This window comes from Oncorhynchus keta, chromosome 15 (genome assembly GCF_023373465.1).
Source record: "Oncorhynchus keta strain PuntledgeMale-10-30-2019 chromosome 15, Oket_V2, whole genome shotgun sequence".
Classification (NCBI taxonomy): Eukaryota; Metazoa; Chordata; class Actinopteri; order Salmoniformes; family Salmonidae; genus Oncorhynchus; species Oncorhynchus keta.
Genome location: NC_068435.1, coordinates 25277859 through 25304156, shown reverse-complemented (window position 1 = coordinate 25304156; position 26298 = coordinate 25277859). Strand labels below are relative to the sequence as shown.

The window sequence follows — 26298 nt, the reverse complement described above, 5'->3', positions numbered from 1 at the left end:
AAGATTGAACTTTTCATTAAAAGCTAGTCTTGAAAACACTTTAGCCACGACATCGTCCTCAATTACTCTCTCTGCAGTTTCCATCGCCATCGTTACATACTAGGCTCAAGCGTGAGAAAACAAGATAAGGCTCGCTATTGGCTCTGAATAAGTGACGTATTCTTAGGCCCTGTAGAGGGCCTTGAAGCATCATACAATTGTCCCACCTATTACAAGACAATTTGTGATTGGTTGATTCTACTGTCATTCCAAAATACTGCTTTAATTTAAGTCAGTGTCATTGGCTGTTGTTTTCTATTCAAAGCCTGAGGGCCTAGCCAATGAGCATTGAGCCCAGCTTGATTATTTCTACCAAGAGATGGCCAAAGAAAAATTCGGGATATTTTTTTCTCTTGGATATTAACCCTTCTTTTTCCAACACAAACTGAATAAATTCAATAGGAAGATCCTTACAATTAAGACAAAATGACTAATTATAATATTACAGTTTTATGGGGTGGCAGGTAGCCTAGCGGTTAGTGTTGCACTAGTAACCGAAAGGTTGCAAGATCGAATCCCCAAACTGACAAGGCAAAAATCAGTCATTCCGCCCCTGAACAGGGCAGTTAACCCACTGTTCCTAGGACATCATTGAAAATAAGAATTTGTTCCTAACTGACTTGCCAAGTTAAATAAAGATTTAAAAAATGTGTATTTATCCTTAGGCCCTCTCTGAGGGTGTAGAGGGCCCAGGCGGTTCCCCACTGCTCTCCACCCAATGGGAAAATGGGTAATTGCAGGAAATTTGCTGTAAAACAGGGATAGCTTTTGTTAATCCCTGCCCCTTTGCGAATTAGTAGGTAGAATTGCAGAAATATTGCTTTTTAGCGGCAACATTTTCTTTATTCCCCATAGCAAAATGTGTTGAATTGCAGGAAATGAAATGGTTCTCACCTAAAAATGTTTTGCAGCGAGGTGGAGGGCACCCCAACCAAATACCCTTTTACGGCCGTCAAAAAGCGGCTAGAGCAAGCCCTGGAACGAAGCAAAGCTGCGTTTTATAAGTATTACAACAGAGAACAGGGCCCATGTAATACAATGGGAAGCCTCTCTCTCTCCCCAGTCTGTATTGTCGAAACTTGCCACTACGCAGCGCACTGCCTTCTCTGAAATCCCCCACGACTCTGCCTCCCGCCTGTTTTAACAACGAGGTAAATCATTATCTATCGCTGAAATAGATTTCATCCTTTAGCCTACTCATTTTCTTAACCTCTTTTTTCTGAATGAAATAGCTGTCTCTCTTCAATGACATGTGGATGCCATTATCATCATTTGAACACCACAGCTGTCTCTCTCCACTGACATTGGCAAAGACATCCTGTGAATGATACATACATACTTGTAGACAGCTATTAGATTTGATATTATCCTGAGATTGTCATTGCTCATTCCATGATATAGGATGGCTAAATTACAATGCATAGTAGGCTATAGCTTAAGCTTTTCTGTTTCTTGCAGACCGATTTATCACACAAAGGACCTATTTCGTTCTCAGCATGTGCACGCACGCAGGCTTCAAAAATATGTCAGAAAACCTACATGACCTAAAGTGTGATCATCATGCATGATAGTAGGCTATCGCTTATCACCATCATCATCATCATCATCATCATCATTTGTTTGTGGGGGGGGATTATTCCACAGTTTCAGTTCAGCCGGACAAGTTTACCCTTGGCTACTTTGTTGTGTTCATTTACACCACAGGACAAGACATGTCCATTCTAACAGGTCGGTGAATAACAAGGTAGCTTACTAGAAATGGGGTCTTGGATGGGACTTTGATTAAACAGGTTGTGGCGGCCATATAGATCATATTAAATGAATCATTTTAATTATCCTATTAGTATTTGTAGGTGGCTGGATCAATGCACGCGCAGCAGCTCATAATTCAAGACCCCTCGTGGGCGTAGAAAATGATTGAGAAAAAAAGGAGGAGGGACAGAAACTCCGCGAAGAGGAAGACTTCAGACAAGGTGATGCAACTGAAAATTCCGAATTGACACAACCTGCCACCAGATCTATACGACACCACGCTATGGTAAGCAATCAATGACACAAAACATTGCAATAAAATGATCATACATTATTATAGCTAGCTTTCTTGGTACGTTCAGTAGTTTGAATAGGAGCATCAATCAACTTTAATGTTAACCCACAGTAAAGACATGGGCACGTAACTTAGGCTAGCCATGTGTGGATGCTGAAATATATGATTTTTTGCCTTGACTTTACTAAAGTTAATTAAAATTACCTTGCTAGTTAGCTAGTTGTTTACTCCGAGTATGATACACATTTTGGTAAGAAGGACGAGATAAATAGCAATTTCAACCGCTAGCCCACACAGTGTTAGCTTATTCACTCCAGTTATAACAGGTTATCTGCAACTGGCTGTACTTACTATTTGTAATATCACCGTTACTTCTTTTTGAATAAACTCATGCTACAGTTGTGCGGTGGTTACAGATATTTAAAACCAATTTCAACATTGCTACTCAACACGTGGCAGTGTCAGATAACGTTAACGGTAAGCTACTTCCCTAGATGTTGTTATGACATCATGGAATGGATATGTTGACGATTCTCAGACATTAGATGCTGTGAGAATCATCAACATATCCATTCAATGATGTCAGGGCTTCATCAATATAGAATAAGTCTCTGTGGTTTCATAAAGCAACGTTGGACATTTCTCAACAAGTTAACTTAGCTTAAAGAGGTCAACCAATATTAAAGGCACATTCTGCCGTTTCAACATCCTGACACTGTTTGGTAAACTGAGGGATTGGGTTTGGACAGCCTGGGGAAATAGCGTAGCTCATCATCCTATAATTCATAGATCAAGCTGGTGTTATTAGACATATTTCGGGGCCTGTTTGTTCACACTCAAATTATAGGAAAACATAAACAATGGACTATTAGAGCCTGAGATCTTCCATTATGACAATATGATACAGTTATACTAAGCATGAGACATTTGTACGTTATGTTTAACTAATTTCACCTAATATAGGACTGTAGCTTTAATTTAACACCTGTAATCCCCATGAACATTTGTGGATTTCCCCTATTTAATGTGTTTGTTAGTAACAGTAACCGTTGGTTATTGTCAGTTGTTGTCTATAACCATACTCACTCTGATGCTTGTGTAAAAGCTGGGAAATAGGCTATGTCTTTAAAATTCTTGTGAGAATTTTCAAATGGCTAAACAATTATTTGGTTTATTAGTTCTTGAGTGACTTATTGTTATTAGTGGCAGTGTGATTTTTTTCAAATGCCTATTTCTTCCGTGCTGCTGCTGTGAAGTGCTTCCCCCAGAGGTCAATGTTGCCATTGCAAATGTGATGGTTGTAATGGTGTAATATTACTTGTCTCAGTATTTCAACAGGTTGGACCGAAACCAGCTTACAATAATATTATGCAATCATGTCAGTTTTATGTATAGTATGAGTTTTTTTCTTTTTTCATATTTTAAAAATAGGGTACTTTGTCAGGTACAGGTACGTAAACTATGGCTTTTGAAGTCATCTAGGTTTCTTTCATTTAAATATCCACCCTAAGCGTCACCTTGTTTACGAGGATTCTTTTCCAAACGTCAAAAATACACTACATATAACATTTGTAGTAGCCTTGTATAACTGCTACTATGGTTTGGGGATATGTTTGACATTCATCACTTACACTGAGTGTACAAAACATTAGGAACACCTTCCTAATATTGAGTTGCACCCCCTTTTGCCCTCAGAACAGCCTCCATTTGCTGGGGTATGGAAAGAGTTCCACAGGGATGCTGGCACATGTTGACTCCAATGCTTCACACAGTTGTGTCAAGTTGGCTCAATGTCCTTTGGGTGGTGGACCATACACACTGTTGAGTGCAGAAACCAAAGCAGTGTTACAGTTCTTGACTCACTCAAACCAGTACGCCTGGAACCTACTACTCAAAGGCACTTAAATATTTTGTCTTGCCCATTCACCCTCTGAATGGCACACATACACAATCCAAGTCTCAATTGTCAGGTGTTCCTAATGTTTTGGTCCAATCAACATTTTTGTTTTAACTATTTGGACTAATGATTAGCCTACACCCCTGGGGTGTATTCATTATGGAAACCGTTCAAGAACCAAACTGACGCAAATGGAACGAAACGGGACCTACCTGAATTTGTCTAATAGAAACTCTTGCTTGCGTTTTCCGTTTGGAGTAAACAGTTTGTAACAAAATGTTTTGCAACAGACTTAACGTTTTGCCACAGAATCTGCATGAAGAAGGATTTTTCAGCCTTGAGACATGGATGTGACATGGATGACAATTGAGACATGTATTTGTGCCATTGAGGGTTAGTGGGCAAGACAAAAGATTTAAGAACCTTTGAACGGGTTATGGTAGTAGGTGCCAGGCGCACTGGTTTGTGTCAAGAACTACAACACTGCTGGGATTTTCACACTCAACAGTTTCTGTATCAAGAATGGTCCACCACCCAAAGGACATCAAGCCAACTTGACAACTGTGGGAAGCATTGGAGTCAACATGGGCCAGCTTTCAAAACCTTGTAGAGTCCATGCCCCAAAAAACTGAGGATATTCTGAGGGCAAAAGGAGGGGTGCAACTCAATATTAGGAAAGTGTTCTTACTGTTTTTTACACTGTATAGGCCTAAATCAAAGGCATGTGTGGTAGGTCCAGTAAGCTTGTAATACATACAGTTGAAGTCAGAAGTTTACATACACTTAGGTTGGAGACATTAAAACTAGTTTTTCAACCACTCCACAACATCTCAAGACATCAGTCAGGAAGTTTATACCATTTGTATTTCATTAACCTTTGACTATTGGATGTTCTTATAAGCACTTTAGTATTGCCAGTGTAACAGTATAGCTTCCGTCCCTCTCCTCGCTCCTCCCTGGGTTCGAACCAGAAACACAACGACAACAGCCACCATCAAAGCAGTGTTACCCATGCAGAGCAAGGGAAACAACTACTAGAAGGCTCAGAGTGAGTGACGTTTGAAACACTATTAACGCCTGCTAACTGGCTAGCTATTTCACTTCGGTTACACCAGCCTCATCTCGGGAGTTGATAGGCTTGAAGTCATAAACAGCGCAATGCTTGACTCACAACGAAGAGCTGCTGGCAAAACGCACGAAAGTGCTGTTTGAATGAATGTTTACGCGCCTGCTTCTGCCTAACACCGCTCAGTTAGCTACTTAGATACTTGTATGCTTTTATGCTCAGTCAGATTATATGCAACCCAGGACAAGCTAGATAATATCTAGTAATATCATCAACCATGTGTTAACTAGTGATTATGATTGATTGTTTTTTATAAGATAAGTTTAATGCTAGCTAGCAACTTACCTTGGCTTACTGCATTCGCGTAACAGGCAGTCTCCTTGTGGAGTGCAACGAGAGAGAGGCAGGTTGTTACTGCGTTGGACTAGTTAATTGTAAGGTTGCAAGATTGGATCCCCCAAGCTGACAAGGTGAACATCTGTCGTTCTGACCCTGACAAGGTGAACATCTGTCGTTCCTAGGACGTCATAGAAAATAAGAATGTGTTCTTAACTGACTTGCCTAGTTTAAAAAAGGTATGATTTTTTGGGGGGGGCAAATCGGCCCCCAAAAATACAGATTTCCGATTGTTATGAAAACTTGAAATCGGCCCTAATTAATCGGTTTAACGGTTTAACTGGACAGGTTCCACTCAAAACAGGCCTCGCCATGGTCGACCAAAGAAGTTGAGTGCACGTGCTCAGCGTCATATCCAGAGGTTGTCTTTGGGAAATAGACGTATGAGTGCTGCCAGCATTGCTGCAGAGGTTGAAGGGGTGGGGGATCAGCCTGTCAGTGCTCAGACCATACGCTGTACACTGCATCAAATTGGTCTGCATGGCTGTTGTCCCAGAATGAAGCCTCTTCTAAAGATGATGCACAAGAAAGCCTCAAACAGTTTGCTGAAGACAAGCAGACTAAGGACATGGACTACTGGATAGTCCGCTATGTTTTTCTCTCCACTTTTCCGGACAATTCGCATAACGGCACCAACGCTGTGGTCATTCTCTGTACAAAATATTAGGTTAGAGGCTATATGCATCCTATTGGATGAATCATGAAAGGAGCTTGGCTACATTTAATTCACTTGCACCCCACTGAATAAGAAGAAATGTAAAACTGTCATTTTAGGAAACGTTTTGAATGGACATAGAGAATTAGTGAAATTATACGCAACCACCTAAAACACCATCAAAGCCACCTGCAGCGCTTCTCACTCAAACATAAGCAAATCACATTTGTCCTTTCACAAAAATGTATTAAAAACCTTGCCTTAGCATCAACTCCTTGCTGTCGGATATAAAAAAAATTGTCTACATAATAGGATGATGCAAAATCAATGTAGCCTATCATATAAATCGACAGGGCAAGTTTTAAGGGGGATATATAGAGACAGCTGTGATAGGCATGAAGATGAAATTGACAACCATTAGAAAATTGAAACACATGCACGACCTGTCCATAGCCTAATGATCAACCTGTCCATAGCCGATTGATTAACCTGTCCATAGCCTAATGATCAACCTGTCCATAGCCTAATGATCAACCTGTCCATAGCCTATTGATCGACCTGTCCATAGCCTATTGATCAACCTGTCCATAGCCTATTGATCAACCTGTCCATAGCCTATTGAGCAACCTGTCCTTAACTTCTATCTTCTATCTTCTATCCTTGCACAATTCACGCCACTCCACTGACATATCTCTTCCTCCTCTTTCTAGCTCTTGAACGAGTGGCCTATTTATAGACAAATGAACAGCAATATAGTTTGAAACATATTTCGAGCTATTTTTAAAAGCAAATATAGGTCTATTTTAGGAGAGAAGCATCGATCGATCCTCTTGCTTGCTGAAAGGCTATAAAATAGGCTACAGCATTGGCAATGCACTGGCAGGGAAGTTTGAATGGTGAGAGCGATGTGTAGCCTAGCTCTGGTGTGATGTGATAACATTGGCTAAATTGATACCTTGCTGCACTGATGCATTGCAAGCGTAAAAAACAGGCAGAGATAAATTAATTTATTGATTCACATCATGAATCCACAAACCAGTCAGTAGCAGTGCATGGCCTGTTAGTGGCGGTGTTCCAGATAACAATTTCTTGTCACGCCCTGGTCTAAGTATTTTGTGTTTATCTTCATGTATTGGGTCAGGCCAGGGTGTGGCATGGGTTTTTGTATGTGGTGTGTATATATTGGGATTGTAGCTAGTGGGGTGATCTAGCAAAGTCTATGGCTGTCTGGAGTGGTTCTCAATCAGAGGCAGGTGTTTATCGTTGTCTCTGATTGGGAACCATATTTAGGCAGCCATATTCTTTGAGTTTGTCGTGGGTGATTGTCCTTAGTGTCCTTGTTCATGTCTATGTGTTAGTGTACACAAGTATAGGCTGTTTCGGTTTTCGTTACGTTTATTGTTTTTTGTAGTGTTTGTATTTAGATTCGTGTTACGTTTGTTTATTAAAACATGGATCGCAATCTACACGCTGCATTTTGGTCCGACTCTCCTTCTCCACAAGAAAGCCGTTACAGAATCACCCACCACAAACGGACCAAGCAGCGTGTCAACAGGCAGGAGCCACAGGAGAGGCAACAGAGGCAGCAGCAGCAGGAGCAGCAGAAGCTGCAGTGGGAGAGGCTGCACTACCTGGAGAAATGGACATGGGAGGACGAACTGGACGGTAAAGGACCCTGGGCTCAGCCTGGAGAATATCGCCGCCCCAAGGAAGAACTGGAGGCGGTGAAAGCTGAGAGGCGCAGGTATGAGGAGGCAGCACGGCGTAGCGGTTGGAAGCCCGAGAGTCAGCCCCAAAAATGTCTTGGGGGGAAGGCTCACAGGGAGTCGGGCTACGCTAGGTAGGAGACCTACGCTAACTTCCTGTGGTTACCGGGGGGCTAGAGAGACCGGGCAGGCACCGTGTTATGCAGTGGTGCACACGGTGTCCCCAGTGCGGGTGCATAGCCCGGTGCGGTATATTCCAGCTCCGCGTATCGGCCGGCCTAGATTCAGCGTCGAGCCAAATGCCATGAAGCCGGCTCTACGCATCTGGTCCCCAGTGCGTCTCCTTGGGCCGGCTTACATGGCACCAGCCTTGCGCTCGGTGTCTCCGGTTCGCCTGCATAGCCCAGTGCGGGCTATTCCACCTCGCCGCACTGGCAGGGCGACCGAGAGTATTCAACCAGGTGAGGTTGGGCAGGCTCGGTGCTCAAGAGCTCCAGTGCGCCTGCACGGTCCGGTCTATCCAGTACCACCTCCACACCCCAGCCCTCCGGTAGCAGCTCCCCGCACCAGGCTTCCTGTGCGTGTCCTCGGTTCAGTACCACCAGTGCCAGCACCACGCATCAGGCCTACAGTGCGCCTCGCCTCTCCTGCGCTGTCGGAGTCTCCCGCCTCTCCAGCGCTGTCGGAGCCTTTCTCCTCTCCTGCGCTGCCGGAGTCTCCCGTCTGTTCAGCGCAGCCAGAGCTGCCAGCCTGCATGGAGCAGTCAGAGCTGCCAGCCTGCATGGAGCAGTCAGAGCTGCCAGCCTGCATGGAGCAGCCAGAGATGTCAGTCTGCATGGAGCAGCCAGAGATGTCAGTCTGCATGGAGCAGCCAGAGATGTCAGTCTGCATGGAGCAGCCAGAGCTGTCAGTCTGCATGAAGCAGCCAGAGCTGCCAGTCTGCAAGGAGCTGCCAGTCTGCAAGGAGCTGCCAGTCTGCATGGAGCCGCCAGAGCTGCTAGTCTGTAAGAAGCCGCCAGAGCTGTCAGCCTACATGGAGCAGCCAGAGCTGCCAGTCAGCATGGAGCAGCCAGATCTTTCAGTCTGCCAGGATCCGCCAGTCAACCAGACTCTTCCAGATCTGCCAGTCAACCAGACTCTTCCAGATATGCCAGTCAACCAGATCCGCCAGTCAACCAGACTCTTCCAGATCCGCCAGTCAACCAGACTCTTCCAGATCTGCCAGTCAGCCAGACTCTTCCAGATCTGCCAGTCAGCCAGACTCTTCCAGATCTGCCAGTCAGCCAGACTCTTCCAGATCCGCCAGTCAGCCAGACTCTTCCAGATCTGCCAGTCAACCAGACTCTTCCAGATCCGCCAGTCAGCCGGGATCTGCCAGGATCTGCCAGTCGGCCAGGATCCGCCAGTCAGCCAGGATCCGCCAGTCAGCCAGGATCTGGTAGATCTATCTACCTGCCTGAGCTTCCTCTCACTCCTGAGCTTCCTCTCACTCCCGAGCTTCCTCTCACTCCCGAGCTTTCTCTCACTCCCGAGCTTTCTCTCACTCCCGAGCTTTCTCTCACTCCCGAGCTTTCTCTCACTCCCGAGCTTTCCCTCAGTCCCGAGCTGCCTCAGTCCCGAGCTGCCCTTCAGTCCCGATCTGCTCCTCAGTCCAGTGGGGCTCTGGGTGAGGACTACTAGGCCATGGTCGGCGGCGAGGGTGGACTATCCAGGGACGCGAGGAGAGGGGACTAAGACATTGACTGAGTGGGGTCCACGTCCCGCGCCGGAGCCGCCACCATGGACTGACGCCCACCCGGACCCTCCCTATTGTTTTGAGGTGCGTTCGGGAGTCCACACCTTAGGAGGGGGGTTCTGTCACGCCCTGGTCGAAGTATTTTGTGTTTATCTTCATGTATTGGGTCAGGCCAGGGTGTGGCATGGGTTTTTGTATGTGGTGTGTATATATTGGGATTGTAGCTAGTGGGGTGATTTAGCAAAGTCTATGGCTGTCTGGAGTGGTTCTCAATCAGAGGCAGGTGTTTATTGTTGTCTCTGATTGGGAACCATATTTAGGCAGCCATATTCTTTGAGTTTGTCGTGGGTGATTGTCCTTAGTGTCCTTGTTTCTGTCTATGTGTTAGTGTACACAAGTATAGGCTGTTTCGGTTTTCGTTACGCTTATTGTTTTTTGTAGTGTTTGTATTTAGATTCGTGTTACATTTGTTTATTAAAACATGGATCGCAATCTACACGCTGCATTTTGGTCCGACTCTCCTTCACACCAAGAGAACCGTTACATTTCTATTGGTCAATATCCTATTTTCGCATGCGAAGATGTAAAAATCGAACATGTTACGAATAAATAATAGATTTTTGGAGGACGATATTCATTTATCGTATTTTTTCTTCTTCTTCCGAATGTGTCTGACAAAAATAACGGACTTGGTGAGAAAGGGCCTTTCCTAAAAGGCCTTTTACAAGATGAAATCATGACAGGAGCGTTTGATTCTTATTAAAGAGAGAGTTCAGACAGGCTACTTTAGAGAACTTTCTGAATGGACATATAGGCCTATAGAGAGAATCAGTGAACTTACACGCACACCCACGTAAAAGGACCCGTCAATCAAAGCCACCAGTATGTCAGACTCAAGCAAATATTTATCCTTTCCTTAAAACCTTTTGTGAATAGGGGGCAGTATTTTCATTTTTGGAAAAATAACGTTCCCGTAGTAAACGGGACATTTTGTCAGGACAAGATGCTAGAATATGCATATAATTGACAGCTTAGGATATAAAACACTCTAAAGGTTTCAAAACTGTAAAAATATTGTCTGAGAGTATAACAGAACTGATATTGCAGCCGAAAGCCTGAGAAAAATCCTATCCGGAAGTGCCTCATGTTTTGAAAGCGCTGCCTTCCAATGCGTCGCTATTGAGCAGTGAATGGGCTATCAACCAGATTACTTTTTCTCCGTATTCCCCAAGGTGTCTACAGCATTGTGACGTAGTTTTACGCATTTATGTTGAAGAATACCCGTAAGCGGCTACATTGCGTAACTGGTCACCTGATGGCTCCCAGAGTGATTCTCGTGTAAAATACAGAGGTAGCCATTATTCCAATCGGTCATACTGAAAAAACAATTGTCCCGGTGGATATATTATCGAATAGATCTTTGAAAAACACCTTGAGGATTGATTATAAACAACGTTTGCCATGTTTCTGTCGATATTATGGAGCTAATTTGGAATATTTTCCGGCATTTTCGTGACTGCAATTTCCGGGCGATTTCTCAGCCAAACGTGAAGAACAAACGGAGCTATTTCGCCTACAAAAATATTATTTTAATAATAAAAATAATATTTTTGGAAAAAAGGAACATTGGCTATCTAACTGGGAGTCTCGTGAGTGAAAACATCCTAAGCTCATCAGAGGTAAACAATTTAATTTGATTGCTTTTCTGATTTCCGTGACCAAGTTACCTGCTGCTAGCTGGACAAAATGCTATGCTAGGCTATCGATAAACTTACACAAATGCTTGTCTAGCTTTGGCTGTAAAGCATATTTTGAAAATCTGAGATGACAGGGTGATTAACAAAAGGCTAAGCTGTGTCTCAATATATTTCACTTGTCATTTTCATGAATAGGAATATTTTCTAGGAATGTTTATGTCCGTTGCGTTATGCTAATTAGTGTCAGTCGATGATTACGCTCCCTCATGCGGGATGGGGAGTCATTAGAGGTTAAAACTTATTAAAAAACCTTTCCGAAAGTAAGGTATAAGATAATGAATTGACAAGGAATGTATGAAGGGGAGAGACAGCTATGCGATAGTATGAAGATGAAATTGACAATCATTAAAATAGAAACATATACAGGGAACATGTCCATAGCCTTTTTATCAGTGTTGATTAGTCTATAAATTAAGAAAAGATTCCGTATCAAATGATATCATGCCAAGTTGGATAGGATTGGTAGCATTGTCCATTTGGCACAACATTAGTGCATTATAGACCTCAGAGTCAAAACAACTTTGTTGGCTGCTGTTTAATAATTAATGAATAGTCAGACACATCCAACCTTTTTTAAAGGTGCACTTTTTGAAATTGCTCCACCATTTCCTGGTTTCTAAAATTCTAATAGTTCGCCTAATTTCAGTTTCTGACAAAACAAGCAAGTATAGTGTAAAGAATCATTGTACCATCTTAACCACTGTGAAATATATTTTCCAAAACCAAAAATATTGTATTTGAAGCTGGTGTACAAAACCGAAAGTAAACCACCCAAAAACTAAACTTAAGAACGGGAAGCATAGAAATAGTGCACATAGAACAGATATACCGCTTCATAGACTTGCTTTCAATGAGAATGACAGATCTATAACTCACATTTTATATGTGGATTTGGTCGGGTCGCCCTCAAAAGTTACGTATTGCAGCTTTAAAAGAGACAAGCAAGCAATGAAAACATGCATTGTATAAAAGAAAGTCCACACATCAAGCATTTTTTTTTACTGAAGTGCCATAGCCTATAGGCTAGCGCTTCTACATCCCCACACATCTAGCGGATTAGCTGCTTGAGCATCAAATGACAGTTGGAATGAGGAAGAGATGTAGATAGACTACGTTTGCAAAACAATTGCTTATGATCACTGGTAAACAGTACCGCAATTAGGTCAAGTTTATCTACATGAAGATGAAGTTAATAAAAATGAATGAAAAATGAATGTAGGCCTATTTACAAGCATTTCGCTACACTCACAATAACATCTGCCACCCATGTGTACGTGACCAATACAATTTGATTGAAATAAGTTTGAACTTATTTATGTTTCTCATGGTGGTCTTCATCCGTAGCCATCAGTTACAAAGTTATTCAGTTACCGTCACAGACAGTGTGTAGCAGTGTGTAGCCTAGACCTACCGGGTAGACTACATTCCAGTTATCACAGTGAGTGAATGAGGAAAGTGTCACTGTGACTCTCACTTGTGCATTGTGGTAAGACACTCAAGAGGAGGTATGGGTGAGAGACAGACAAACAAAAACAGCACGTAGGCCCTAATGGACATTTCCCAAAGCTCTATAATGAATCTGAAAGTAGATTGCCGTGTCCACTGTGTACTTTTGCTCTCATTGTTGTTTTCGGGAGGGTGTTAGCGGTGCATATCTCACAACTAACCAGGCGTCTACAAGAGGACATTTCAGAATGCCAGCCATGCATTATTTGGAGTAGCAGGGATTAGTGTTGCCACGTAGGGCTGTGGCGGTCACGAAAATTTGTCAGCCCAGTGATTGTCAAAGAAATAACTGTCGGTCTTTTGGTAATTGACGTGAATTAACATAAACACATTTAGCATTTCCTGGCTTCCACACACAGCCTACAAGCCACTGATGCAGACCTTTGTAACATCTACATTTTAAAAAGTCTAATACAGCCATGTAATATAGCCTACACCTTCACAATGACTCTGTCATTTATTTTAGACAGGTCTAAAGAAGCATGATATGAAGAAAATGTAGTCTATATCAGAAGAACAGAGTTGCATAGTTGTCCTGATCTGGCTATGCCAAATGGCTGTGGGCTACACTAGTTCATTTAGCAGACAAGATTTGCTTAGAATTCCGTGGCATTATTTTATATTATTTTATATTATGAAAAATACAATTGAACAAAGCTGAATAAAATGGAAAGGATATTTTCTCCAAATGATTTGAGGGAGTGTGCACATGAGGCTATTCTGTGTTGAGCGGTTAACAAAGAAATAGGTCCTCCTATATACTTAATTTAGAGTTATATGTTTAGATTTGTAATACGTTGTAAAGCTGCATGATGCAACTCTAGTGATGCTCTCTTAGTTTTTTTGCGCAGGCTGTACACACTTTATCAGTCTCTCATTCACAATTTGACAAGCACTTGATATTGCCTCGAATTTCACGGCTGCATCCCCATTGTGTGGCCGTAATGCACCCTAAAAAGATCCATGCCTTTTGTGGCCATTGTGCCCGTGGCCCGGTGTGCTGAGTTGTACCCTTCTCCCTGAGTGCTGCTACGAAGCACCTCTAACATGGGTCTGCATCACGTGATTGGGTCATTCTCACAGGCTACAAGTGAAGATAGATATGGGACGCAACTGCGCGTGTCCTTATACAATTCCGAGGTGCATATTGAACTGTCCACATGTACTTTTCGTCAGCCAACAAGATGAGTAGGCCTAACGAACAGCAAAATGTGTCAATGTCAGTCTACTATCCCCCATAGTACAAAAGTTGACCTATTCTGTGCGTGAAACAAATATTCCAAACATAGTCTGGGACTATTGTGGGATGCAATAGAGACTATTGTGGGATGCAATAGAGACTATTGTGGGATGCAATAGAGACTATTGTGGGATACAATAGAGACTATTGTGGGATGCAATAGGGACTATTGTGGGATGCAATAGATCCCAAATGAATACAACCACTAGCATTTTTAAAAAGCATTGTGGCTGACGCAACAGATTAGAACGTTTAGCTTTAAATGTTGATAAACTATTAGTTTATTTATTCACATTATAAGCTCTACATGGTAGTAGGCTATAAGTGAAAATGTTCCATTAGTGGAAAACACCATTATCAAAAGAGACTGCAAATGCAATTTTGCATGTAATTATTTTATTTTAAAGGTGCCTTTTTATGGTGAAAATTATCTCCCCCAAACTTGAAACTCACACACTCTTTATGTATGACAGTTAGGCTCTACACCCCTTGTAAAGCAGATTAATGTGCTTAATTTTAAGAAGTTATTTGGTCACTTTAGTTGTGACACAAACCTTATCAAACATAAAGGCCTATGGGATGGGCTACATGAGGTGTGGGACTATGATTCGAAAAAGTATTTATTTCTTGCCTTATGCTGGGCATCATTCACAAGTGATAGGCAAATATTGTCATCACACTAATATTGTTATCACCCTATAGCCATCACACTATTCTTGATTTATTAATCTTGTCTTTACATATATTATTTAGTTTATGTGTTTATGTTGGCTACAAATGATTGTTTCATACGATACTACAACATTTTTTAGCCAGACCGATCTAACCTGCTGGCGGCTGTTATAAAATGTTTATGATGTTTTTTAAAAAATAAATCCTGTTACGTTTTTTTAAGCAACAGCAACTCTTCTCTTGTATGTGCCTGTTCAATAATGTCCACTTCACTTTCATGCACATATCACGTGTGGCAGCTGTAATCTGCCAGTTTACATCCCCTTCCAGCCATCACTCACCTGTGCCTCTCCGTCTGCTCTTCATGCACATCTATTCCATCAGCTTTTCAAATGTGGAGTTGGAGACCCTGATCAGTCTCCCGATGTTAAATTTGTACATTTGACACATTGGAGAAGCGCACAGAGCGAGCAAAGTTGATACATGGTATATTGTTTAATCCCTGTATAACTATATAGGCCTAATGTAAGCCTAAACAATCAGAAATCTCTTTCTGGTGCTCCTTACATTCTGTTTGGTGCCTAATGTGTTTAACCTTTTACTGCAGTGATCGAAATCAGGGTCACACAAAGGGATTGTTGGTAGTCTGAAACAAATCTACTTCGAAAACAAAAGTATACACGTTACACACATGGTTCTGGGCTTAAAAAAGGAGACACCTGTACCATGTCAGATATAGAGTTGATTCAATTTTACACTTTACATACAGTATACAGTCAAACATTTGGACACACCTACTCATTCCAGGTGACTACCTCATGAAGCTGTTAGAGAGAATGTGAAGAGTGTGTTATTTCATATTTTTGATGTCTTCACTATTATTTTAAAATGTAGAAAATAATAAACAAATTCAGAAAAACCCTTGAATGAGTAGGTGTGTGAGATTTCCTCTTACTGACACAATGGCATGTATATTCTTTCTGCCATTCCTCCAGCCAAATCACAGGTAGGCCTTTTCAAATGGGTAGGCCTTTGCCATTATATGCAGTATTCTGTTATACAGTGAACAGTGGGAAGTTAAATGCCATATGTGTTGTATTGAGTAGAAGTGTGAATATCAGTGACAGGTTTAAAAAAACCTGGAACAAGTATGGAACAGAATGCTATGCCACTGTGAAGTTTCCTCCCCGTGCTATCACGATACTATGTTGTTCAACATGTTTTGCTGGCCCATAATTGCATATTTTTTGGGCATTTTTATCGTCATTCATGCTGGTATGAAATGATCGGCCTACCCTCATCAGATCTAAAGTCAAACTTTTGAATTATCTGTCCTGCCTCTTGTGTTTGTATTGATTTGATATTTTATGGCAATAATATGTTAATGTTCTCATTGGTTGAGTGGAATATGCAGGGGAATCTGCCCGAAACCACACCGACTCAATTACAGAGTAATTACTCACCCATGGCTGTCCAAATTCAGGTGACTCACACAGATCTTAGGTTATTAGCAGTTACTGAGGTTAGATTCAAACTACAACTTTCATAACTGTGTGGTAGCTAAAAACCTAAATGGACAGTGGGGAATTGACTTTCTGCTGGACTGGCAGTGGGTTGGTGGATAACCTGTAACAGGTTATCTGATCGAAATTGGAACCTCTATTTTTTTTTATAAAAAAAAAAAAATCACCTTTATTTAACTAGGCAAATATTTTCAATGACGGCCTAGGAACAGTGGGTTAACTGCCTTGTTCAGGGGCAGAACGACAGATTTGTACCTTGTCAGCTCAGGGATTCAATCTTGCAACCTTACGGTTAACTAGTCCAATGCTCTAACCACCTGCCTCACGAGGAGCCTGCCTGTTACGCGAATGCAGTAAGAAGCCAAGGTAAGTTGCTAGCTAGCATTAAACTTATCTTATAAAAAACAATCAATAATAATCACTAGTTAACTACACATGGTTGATGATATTACTAGTTTATCTAGCGTGTCCTGCGTTGCATATAATCCATGCGGTGCACATTTGCAAAAAAGGACTGTCGTTGCTCCAACGTGTACCTAACCATAAACATCAATGCCTTTCTTAAAATCTATACACAAGTATATATTTTTAAACCTGCATATTTAGCTAAAAGAAATCCAGGTTAGCAGGCAATATTAACCAGGTGAAATTGTGTCACTTCTCTTGCGTCAGGGTATATGCAACAGTTTGGGCCGCCTGGCTCATTGCGAACTAATTTGCCAGAATTTTACGTAATTATGACATAACATTGAATGTTATGCAATGTAACAGGAATATTTAGACTTAGGGATGCCACCCGTTAGATAAAATACGGAACGGTTCTGCACTTCACTGAAAGAATAAACGTTTTGTTTTCAAAATTATAGTTTCCAGATTCGACCATATTAATGACCTAAGGCTCGTATTTCTGTGTGTTATTATATTATAATTAAGTCTATGATTTGATAGAGCAGTCTGACTGAGCGATGGTAGGCACCAGCAGGCTCGTAAGCATTCATTCAAACAGCACTTTCGTGCGTTTTGCCAGCAGCTCTTCGCTGTGCTTCAAGCATTGCGCTGTTCATGACTTCAAGCCTATCAACTCCCGAGATTAGGAGATTAGGTTGGTGTAACCGATGTGAAATGGTTAGCGGGTGCGTGCTAATAGCGTTTCAAATGTCACTCGCTCTGAGACTTGGGAGTAGTTGTTCCCCTTGCTCTGCATGGGTAACGCTGCTTCGAGGGTTGCTGTTGTCGATGTGTTCCTGGTTCGAGCCCAGGTAGCGGCAAGGAGAGGGACGGAAGCTATACTGTTACACTGGAAATACTAAAGTGCCTACAAGAACATCCAATAGTCAAAGGTATATGAAATACAAATGGTATAGAGAGAAATAGTCCTATAATTCCTATAATAACTACAACCTAAAACTTCTTACCTGGGAATACTGAAGAATCATGTTAAAAGGAACTACCAGCTTTCATATGTTCTCATGTTCTGAGCAAGGAACTTAAACGTTAGCTTTCATACATGGCACATATTGCACTTTTACTTTCTTCTCCAACACTTTGTTTTTGCATTATTTAAATCAAATTGAACATGTTTCATTGTTTCATAATTTATTTGAGGCTAAATTGATTTTATTGATGTATTATATTATTGATGTTTTATTGATGTATCATAAGTTAAAATAAGTGTTCATTCAGTATTTTTATGGGGGGCAATGCAAATAGTCTGGGTAGCCATTTGATTAGCTGTTTAGGAGTCTTGGGGCTTGGGGGTAGAAGCTGTTTAGAAGTCTTTTGGACCTTGACTTGGCGTTCTGGTACTGCTTGCCGTCAGCCACCACGTCAGCCACTATCAGTTTAATTGTGTTCCGATCTCTAATGCTTTTAGATGGTACGAGGTACACGGCAAACCGGATGTCATTGTTTTCAATCAGAGCACGACGGTAAATGCCGTTGAGGCTGGCGGTGAATACTGTCAGGCACCACAGTAGACAGAACTTTCCTCCAGAATTCAATTATTTCAAAGTCTGATCATAGGGTTGTTTTCTACCGAATGTTGACTTGCAAAGTTTGTTTACTGAAATCACCATAGCAACGCATACTGTCGTGCTGCCTTGCTTCCTGTCACCCTCTTTCTTGCTTTCTTGTCCTGCTATAACGACTGGTATGACGTTTTTTGCACCCCTCGTCTAAACTCAGCATAAGTGGTTTGTCAGTATTGAGGTCAATATTTACTAGGTTCCAGTCTGACATCAAGCCACTACGTTACCCTAGCTCTTAAGAACAACCCCCCACCAGTAACCACAGGAGGCAGTTCTGACTTAAGTTTGGTGGGTTGTAAAAATCTGCACCTACCACTCACAGACACAGTTCCCAGTGATATATCAACAAAACAGTCAGTGCCCATTACTGGGCCAAGGCCTTATTCCACTAATCCAGTGAAAAGATTAACCAGGACTGGCCTAGCGCACATGTGCACGTGCTTCTGTGTGTGTGTGTGTGTGTGTGTGCTTGTGTGTGTGCTTCTGTGCACGTGTGGGGTGTTCAGTGCATGGAGGGCCCGTAGATGGTAGCAGAGATTATGGCCTTGAAAAAAGATTCCACATTCACAGCATTCACAGCATTCACAGCATTCTCAGCAGCATTTGGCTAGAATGTCTGGCGTAGAAGGAGTTCACAAAGAGATCTTTGTATGTCATCACTGTTCATTCCACAATAGCTAATTAAACCACCCCTACCCGCATGGCCTGAATCTGACATTTCCATCTTGTTTATGTAACCCATTATTCTTTGTTGAGTAACATCTAAATGTTTGTTGTACCTCTTATACCACAAAAAAAACCATTTTATATATGTCTATACCTATAAAGGCTACATTAATTTCTCAGCTGAACAGATACCTTTACATTGTTCCATGAGTTTGGATGCTTCTTGGTCATGGTGTAAGTCAATGCCAATGTACAGTTCGATCATGTACCAACCTGTGTCAATGTTAGTCTCAGTTGTGGATATTCATATGTTACCTCAAGCTTCTGTTTACTTGAATAAACTCTGTCATACAGTAGATTCAGATTGATTCTGCACATTTCCACTCGTCCTCATCAAAGCTATGGCTCTTGCTCCTGTTTTACCCTCTTAGCCAATATTTAGTGTGTCTATTTTGAGATTGCCTTATTGTTAGTTGGACTGAAATTAGCTTGTATTTTGTTTTCACCCATTGCAAAGGAAACAATCCAAAGAGAATATGCTTTGCAGCCAATCATCCTTAGCAGAAACCGGAAACCCCAGAATAGTGAAATTCAATGCTTTGTGCAACTCCACTAAGCCACGAGGCTGACACTAGGCCTAGCCCGTATCTGGCTGTGCCTGGTGTAGTAGTGGGGTGTGTGGTGCTCCGTAAACATAGTATTTACCGGCCTAATGCCACTAAATACCATGCTAATAACGTCAAGAAATTGTTTCTAGAATGTGTCTTTCCCAATTTCACACTTAGCTGGTTCAATTTGGTTTTAGTAAACTCCCTCAGGAGGGGTAAAAACGCAATCCTAGGCAACACAGTGACTACGGTCTTGTTTCAATGATGGACTCTTTTGGCATAGAGAACCTACGTCACTTCCTACGTCGCTACTTTATCCGCTAGAATAAAATGTAGAATGGTAGCTAGCAAGATGGAGATCACAGAAGTTATTTTTAATGAGTGCTGTTTGCAAGTGGCTAGTTGGCATCAACTACCTTAACTTAAACCACTGCAAAGGTTTTGCGCACAAACTTTGTTTTTGAATTGTGACCGGCTGGATGGCTGCCTTGGTATTAGTTGGGAGAGCCCTGATCCCCCCCCCCCTTATCATTGTACGCAGTGATGTAGTTCCTCTATGCCAAAAGAGTCCATCATTGAAACCAGACCCTAATCACTGTGTTGCCTAGGATCGGGTTTTCGAGACTAAGCAGAAAGTGCCATGGGCCTAGCCCAACAAGCAGCAGTGAGGAACTGTAGTGTGAGCCCCCAGTGCTATCTATAGGGTGGAGGGCATGTGAGGAGGTGTAGTATCATGTAGCAACAGAGACAGTAGGAGGAAGCCAATCTTACCATAGCAGATTGTTATTACTGCTTGTCCTGTAGTGATGAGGGAAATATCTATACAGTTACATATTGCAATATGTTGATTATTTTTATTATTTTTAAATTATAGATAGCAGTAGCTAGCGGTAGTCGGCTGTACCTGCTTTAAAACAAATGTTCTCATGCTCTCTGTCGTCTCTCTCAGACATATAATGAGTAATATGTGTGGAACATCCAATCGCAGTAAAATCACATTGTCGAATCGCAATACATACGGAATCGTGATAATCGCAATACATATCGCATTGACACCTAAGTATTGTGATATTATCATATTGTGAGGTCCCTGGCAATTCCTAGGCCCATTATCCTGCCATTGCTTAGGATAGGAGTAGTGGGATTGGAGTTCAACTAACACCACTTAGCCTAAAATTGACCACAAAGAGGCTAAAGGACAAGGGCCAAGTGAGTTTTAGGACCTGTCGACTGGAGAAAGCCATTGTATGAATTCATCTGTTTGATGTTATGGCAGACATCCGCATGCAAGTTTTACCCATTTCTTCTGTAATCCCTGCCAAAGCCAATAATGATCTCATTGTCGTTAGAATATATTATTGTAGTGTGATTGGGCCTCAAGTGATTGGGCCTCAATTCGAAGAGCATATCTGGATAATATGTAACACCACTTCTAGATCCATTTGTTTGGCAACAATAACTGGGTAGCATATCAATCTTGACTGAGAACACATGAGGGCATCCAAACTGTCCACAGGACTTTGAATGCTTTAAAATGATTGAATAGAGTTAACAACACCACCATCACACGTTCATTCATTCAACATTCTCTCCTTTGTTTTGAGCTGGCATATCAGGAAATTGACCAACAAGTTGTTCCTGTAAGTTGTGTGCTGTTCACTCCTTCATCAATGTTAATGCACAATATTTGCTGCATGTGATTCAAGCTGACTGAAATACAGCTGATTCAAATAACTAACTCGTCATCAAGCTATTTGAATTTTTTGAATGTTTATTTTTATTTTTAAGGAGCAGATCAGCTATAATATTGCAGATTGTGGCTTCAATCAATGTAATTGTCTGCATCATTTCCAATCCCCCATATATTTTTGTTCTATCTTTATTATTTGCCCCTAACCCTACCACCCCTCTGCTAATTGGAGTAATTAACAACAATACTTAAGCTTCTACTTCCAGTTTATACATACTATATACATTTTACGGATACAGTATATTTTGCATTCGTTATATTTTGTTTGTTTTTGGTCCCAGCCTTCAGCTACCCTCAACCACTCCCATCTATCTCTGAAGACCATCCAGTTTTGATTTCCAGCTGCCATATATTTTTCCACTGTTCTGAGATGTTTCACAAAAGTTCTGAACCTTTCTATTCTAATAATTTCCACAGATTGTATGTTAAAGATAAACGAGAGAGAGAGAGAGAGAGAGAGAGAGAGAGAGAGAGAGAGAGAGAGAGAGAGAGAGAGAGAGATGGGAGAGAGAGAGAGAGAGAGAGAGAGAGAGAGAGAGAGAGAGAGAGAGAGAGGAGGAGAAAGCCCTGCATCCGGCTATTTGTTTAGGAATTCAAGGGACAGTACGGAGGCCTGCGTCTTGTGACCGTAGCGTACATGTAGGTATGTACAGCAGGACCAAATCGGAAAGATAGGTAGGAGCAAGCCCAAGTAATGTTTTGTAGGTTAGCAGTAAAACCTTGAAATCAGCCCTTGCCTTAACAGGAAGCCAGTGTAGGGAGGCTGCACTGGAGTAATATGATCAAATTATTTGGTTCTAGTCAAGATTCTAGCAGCCGTGTTTAGCACTAACTGAATTTTATTTAGTGCTTTATCCAGGTAGCCGGAAAGTAGAGCATTGCAGTAGTCTAATCTAGAAGTGACAAAAGCATAGATACATTTTTCTGCATCATTTTTGGACAGAAAGTTTCAGATTTTTGCAGTTTTACGTAGATGGAAAAAAGCTGTCCTTGAAACAGTGTTGATATGTTCGTCAAAAGAGAGATCGGGGTCCAGAGTAACGCTGAGGTCCTTCACAGTTTCATTTGAGACGACTGTACAACATCAAGATTAATTGTCAGATTCAACAGAAGATCTCTTTGTTTCTTGGGACCTAGAACAAGCATCTCTGTTTTTTCCGAGTTTAAAGATAGAACATTTGCAGCCATCCACTTCCTTATGTTGAAACACAGGCTTCCAGAGAGGGCAATTTTGGGGCTTCACTATGTTTCATCAAAAGGTACAGCTGTGTGTCATCCGCATAGCAGTGAAAGTTAACATTATGTTTCCGAATGACATCACCAAGAGGTAAAATATACAGTGAAAACTAAAGTGGTCCTAAAACGGAACCTTGAGGAACACTGAAATTTACAGTTGATTTGTCAGAGGACAAACCATCCACAGAGACAAACTGATATCTTTCTGACAGATAAGATCTGAACCAGGCCAGAACTTGTCCGTGTAGACCAATTTGGGTTTCCAATCTCTCCAAAAGAATGTGGTGATCGATGGTATCAAAAGCAGCACTAAGGTCTAGGAGCACGAGGACAGATGCAGAGCCTCGGTCGAACGCCATTAAAAGGTAATTTACCACCTTCACAAGTGCAGTCTCAGTGCTATGATGGGGTCTAAAGCCAGACAGAAGCATTTCGTAGACATTATTGGTTTTCAGGAAGGCAGTGAGTTGCTGCGCAGCAGCTTTTTTTTTTTTTTTGAGAGGAATGGAAGATTTGATATAGGCCGATAGTTCTTTATATTTTCTGGGTCAAGGTTTGCCTTTTTCAAGAGAGGCTTTATTACTGCCACTTTTAGTGAGTTTGGTACACATCCGGTGGATAGAGAGCCGTTTACTATGTTCAACATAGGAGGGCCAAGCACAGGAAGCAGCTCTTTCAGTAGTTTAGTCGGAATAGGGTCCAGTACGCAGCTTGAAGGTTTAGAATCCATGATTATTTTGTGTCAAGAGATATAGTACTAAAACACTTGAGTGTCTCGCTTGATTCTAGGTCCATGCAGAGTTGTGCAGACTCAGGACAACTGAGCTTTGGAGGAATACGCAGATTTAAAGAGGAGTCCGTAATTTGCTTTCTAATGATCATGATCTTTTCCTCAAAGAAGTTCATGAATTTATCACTGCTGAAGTGAAAGCCATCCTCTCTTGGGGAATACTTCTTTTTAGTTAGCTTTGCGACAGTATCAAAAAGGAATTTCGGATTGTTCTTATTTTCTTCAATTAAGTTAGAAAAATAGGATGATCGAGCAGCAGTGAGGGCTCTTCGATACTGCACGGTACTGTCTTTCCAAGATAGTCGGAAGACTTCCAGTTTGATGTGGCGCCATTTTACGTTCCAATTTTCTGGAAGCTTGCTTCAGAGCTCAGGTATTTCTTATGACAAATGTTTTTTGTTTTTAGGGGTGCGACTGCATCTAGGGTATTGTGCAAGGTTAAATTGAGTTCCTCAGGTAGGTTGTTAACTGATGTTTGTACTTTGACGCCCTTGGGTAGGCGGAGGGAGTCTGGAAGTGCATCTAGGAATCTTTGGGTTGTCCGAGAATTTATAGCAATGACTTTTGACGATCCTTGGTTTGGGTCTGAGCAGATTATTTGTTGCGATTGCAAACATAATAAAATGGTGGTCCGATAGTCCAGGATTATGAGGAAAAACATTAAGATCCACAACATTTATTCCAAGGGACAAAACTAGGTCCAGAGTATGACTGTGGCAGTGAGTAGGTCCGGAGACATGTTGGACAAAACCCACTGAGTCGATGATGGCCCCGAAAGCCTTTTGGAGTGTGTCAGAGTCGTGTGTATAGGTGACAGGGAAGTCAGACGCAGGAGAGTAAAACAAGTGTAATGGAGTCTTTTTAATATATGTCCACTAAACATGCTCCAAACACTAAATGTACATACATAATAAACATGGGTACGAGGACCCGTCGCGCACCTATACAAACATAAACAACACTGACATAAAATAATCTCTGACAAAGACATGAGGGGAAACAGAGGGTTAAATACACAACAGGTAATGAATGGGATTGAAACCAGGTGTGTAGGAAGACAAGACAAAACCAATGGAGAATGAAAAATGGATCAATGATGGCTAGAAGACCGGTGACGTCGACCGCCGAGCACCGCCCGAACAAGGAGAGGTAACGACTTCTGCAGAAGTCGTGACAGAGTGGGTCTGTGGACTTGTACATGTGAATATTAAAGTCACCAAAAATTTGAATATTATCTGCCATGACTACAAGGTCCGATAGGAATTCAGGGAACTCCGTGAGGAACGCTGTATATGGCCCAGGAGGCCTGTAAACAGTAGCTATAAAATGTGATTGAGTAGTCTGCATAGATTTCATGAATAGAAGCTCAAAAGACAAAACTGTTTTTTTGGGGGTAAATTAAAATTGGCTATCATAAATGTTAGCAACACCTCTGCCTTTGCGGGATGCATGGGGGATATGGTCACTAGTGTAACCAGGACGTGAGGCCTCATTTAAACACAGTAAATTAATCAGGCTTAAACCATGTTTCAGTCAGACCAATCAAATCAAGATTGTGATGAGTGATTAGTTCATTAACCATAACTGCCTTGGAAGTGAGGGATCTAACATTAAGTAGCCCTGTTTTGAGATGTGAGGTATCACAATCTCTTTCAATAATGACAGCAATGGAGGAGGTCTTTATTCCAGTGAGATTGCTAAGGCGAGCACTGCCTTGTTTAGTTTTGCCAAACCTAAGTCAAGGCACAGACACAGTCTCAATGGGAATAGCTGAGCTGACTACACTGACTGTGCTGATGGCAGACTCCACCAAGCTGGCAGGCTGGCTAACAGGGGGAGTTAAAGCCCTGTCGATGTTTGTAGATAAGATGAGAGCACCCCTCCTGCTAGGATGGAGTCCGTCACTCCTCAATAGGCCAGGCTTGGTCCTGTTTGTGGGTGAGTCCCAGAAAGAGGGCCAATTATCTACAAATTTTATCTTTTGGGAGGGGCAGAAAACAGTTTTCAACCAGCGATTGAGTTGTGAGACTACTGTAGAGCTCACCACTCCCCCTAACAGGGAGGGGGCCAGAGACAATTACTCGATGCCGACACATCTTTCTAGCTGATTTACACACTGAAGCTATGTTGCGCTTGGTGACTGTTTCATACTAACATCTTTGGTAAACATACGTGGATAACAACATCCCTATACTCTCTACACTCGCCAGTTTTAGCTTTAGCCAGCACCAACTTCAGATTAGCCTTAACGTCAGTAGCCCTGCCCCCTGGTAAACAGTGTATGATCGTTGTATGATTCGTTTTAAGTCTAATACTACGGGTAATTGAGTCGCCAATGACTTGGGTTTTCTATTTGTCAGACCTAATGGTGGGAGGCTTCGGCGTCTCAGACCCCGTAACGGGAGGAGTAGAAACAAGAGAAGGCTCGGCCTCTGACTCCAACTCGCTGCCTAATGGGGAAAACCGCTTGAAAGTTTCTGTCGGCTGAATGAGCGACACCGGTTGAGCATTCCTACAGCATTTCCCTCCAGAAGCCATGAGAAAGTTGTCTGGCTGCGGGGAGTGTGCAGTGATTTATACTACTATCCGTACTTACTGGTGGCACAGACGCTGTTTCATCCTTTCCTACACTGAAATTACCCTTGCCTAACGATTGCGTCTGAAGCTGAGCTTGCAGCACAGCTATCCTCGCCGTAAGGCGATCATTCTCCTGTATATTATGAGTACAGTGACTGCAATTAGAAGGCATCATGTTAATGTTACTACTTAGCTTCGGCTGGTGGAGGTCCTGACAAACCACGTCCAGGTAAAGCGTCCGGAGTGAAAAAGTTGAATGAAAAAAAGTAGAGCGAGGGAAAAACTAAAAATATAAACATACTGTAATTAAAAAGTAAAAAACATCAAGTTGTCAGGTAGCAAAGTAAGGTTAGCAACAAAACGCACAACAGCGCTTAAACAAGTCTGCAAGTTGTGACCGGAAGC

General features: G+C 42.0%; 1 protein-coding gene across 4 annotated transcripts in view; it reads left to right on the top strand.

Moving 5' to 3' along the window:
* The first annotated feature begins 1930 nt into the window (after nucleotides 1-1930).
* LOC118395207 (sodium- and chloride-dependent glycine transporter 1-like) overlaps nucleotides 1931-26298 on the top strand; it is a 96760-nt gene continuing 72392 nt past the window's right edge. For 3 of the 4 annotated variants that reach the window (XM_052463752.1, XM_052463749.1, XM_052463751.1), the window contains exon 1: nucleotides 1931-2077. The gene's annotated coding sequence lies outside the window, so the exon portion shown is untranslated. The remainder of the gene's footprint in view (nucleotides 2078-26298) is intronic. The other variant, XM_052463750.1, reaches the window with a different exon arrangement.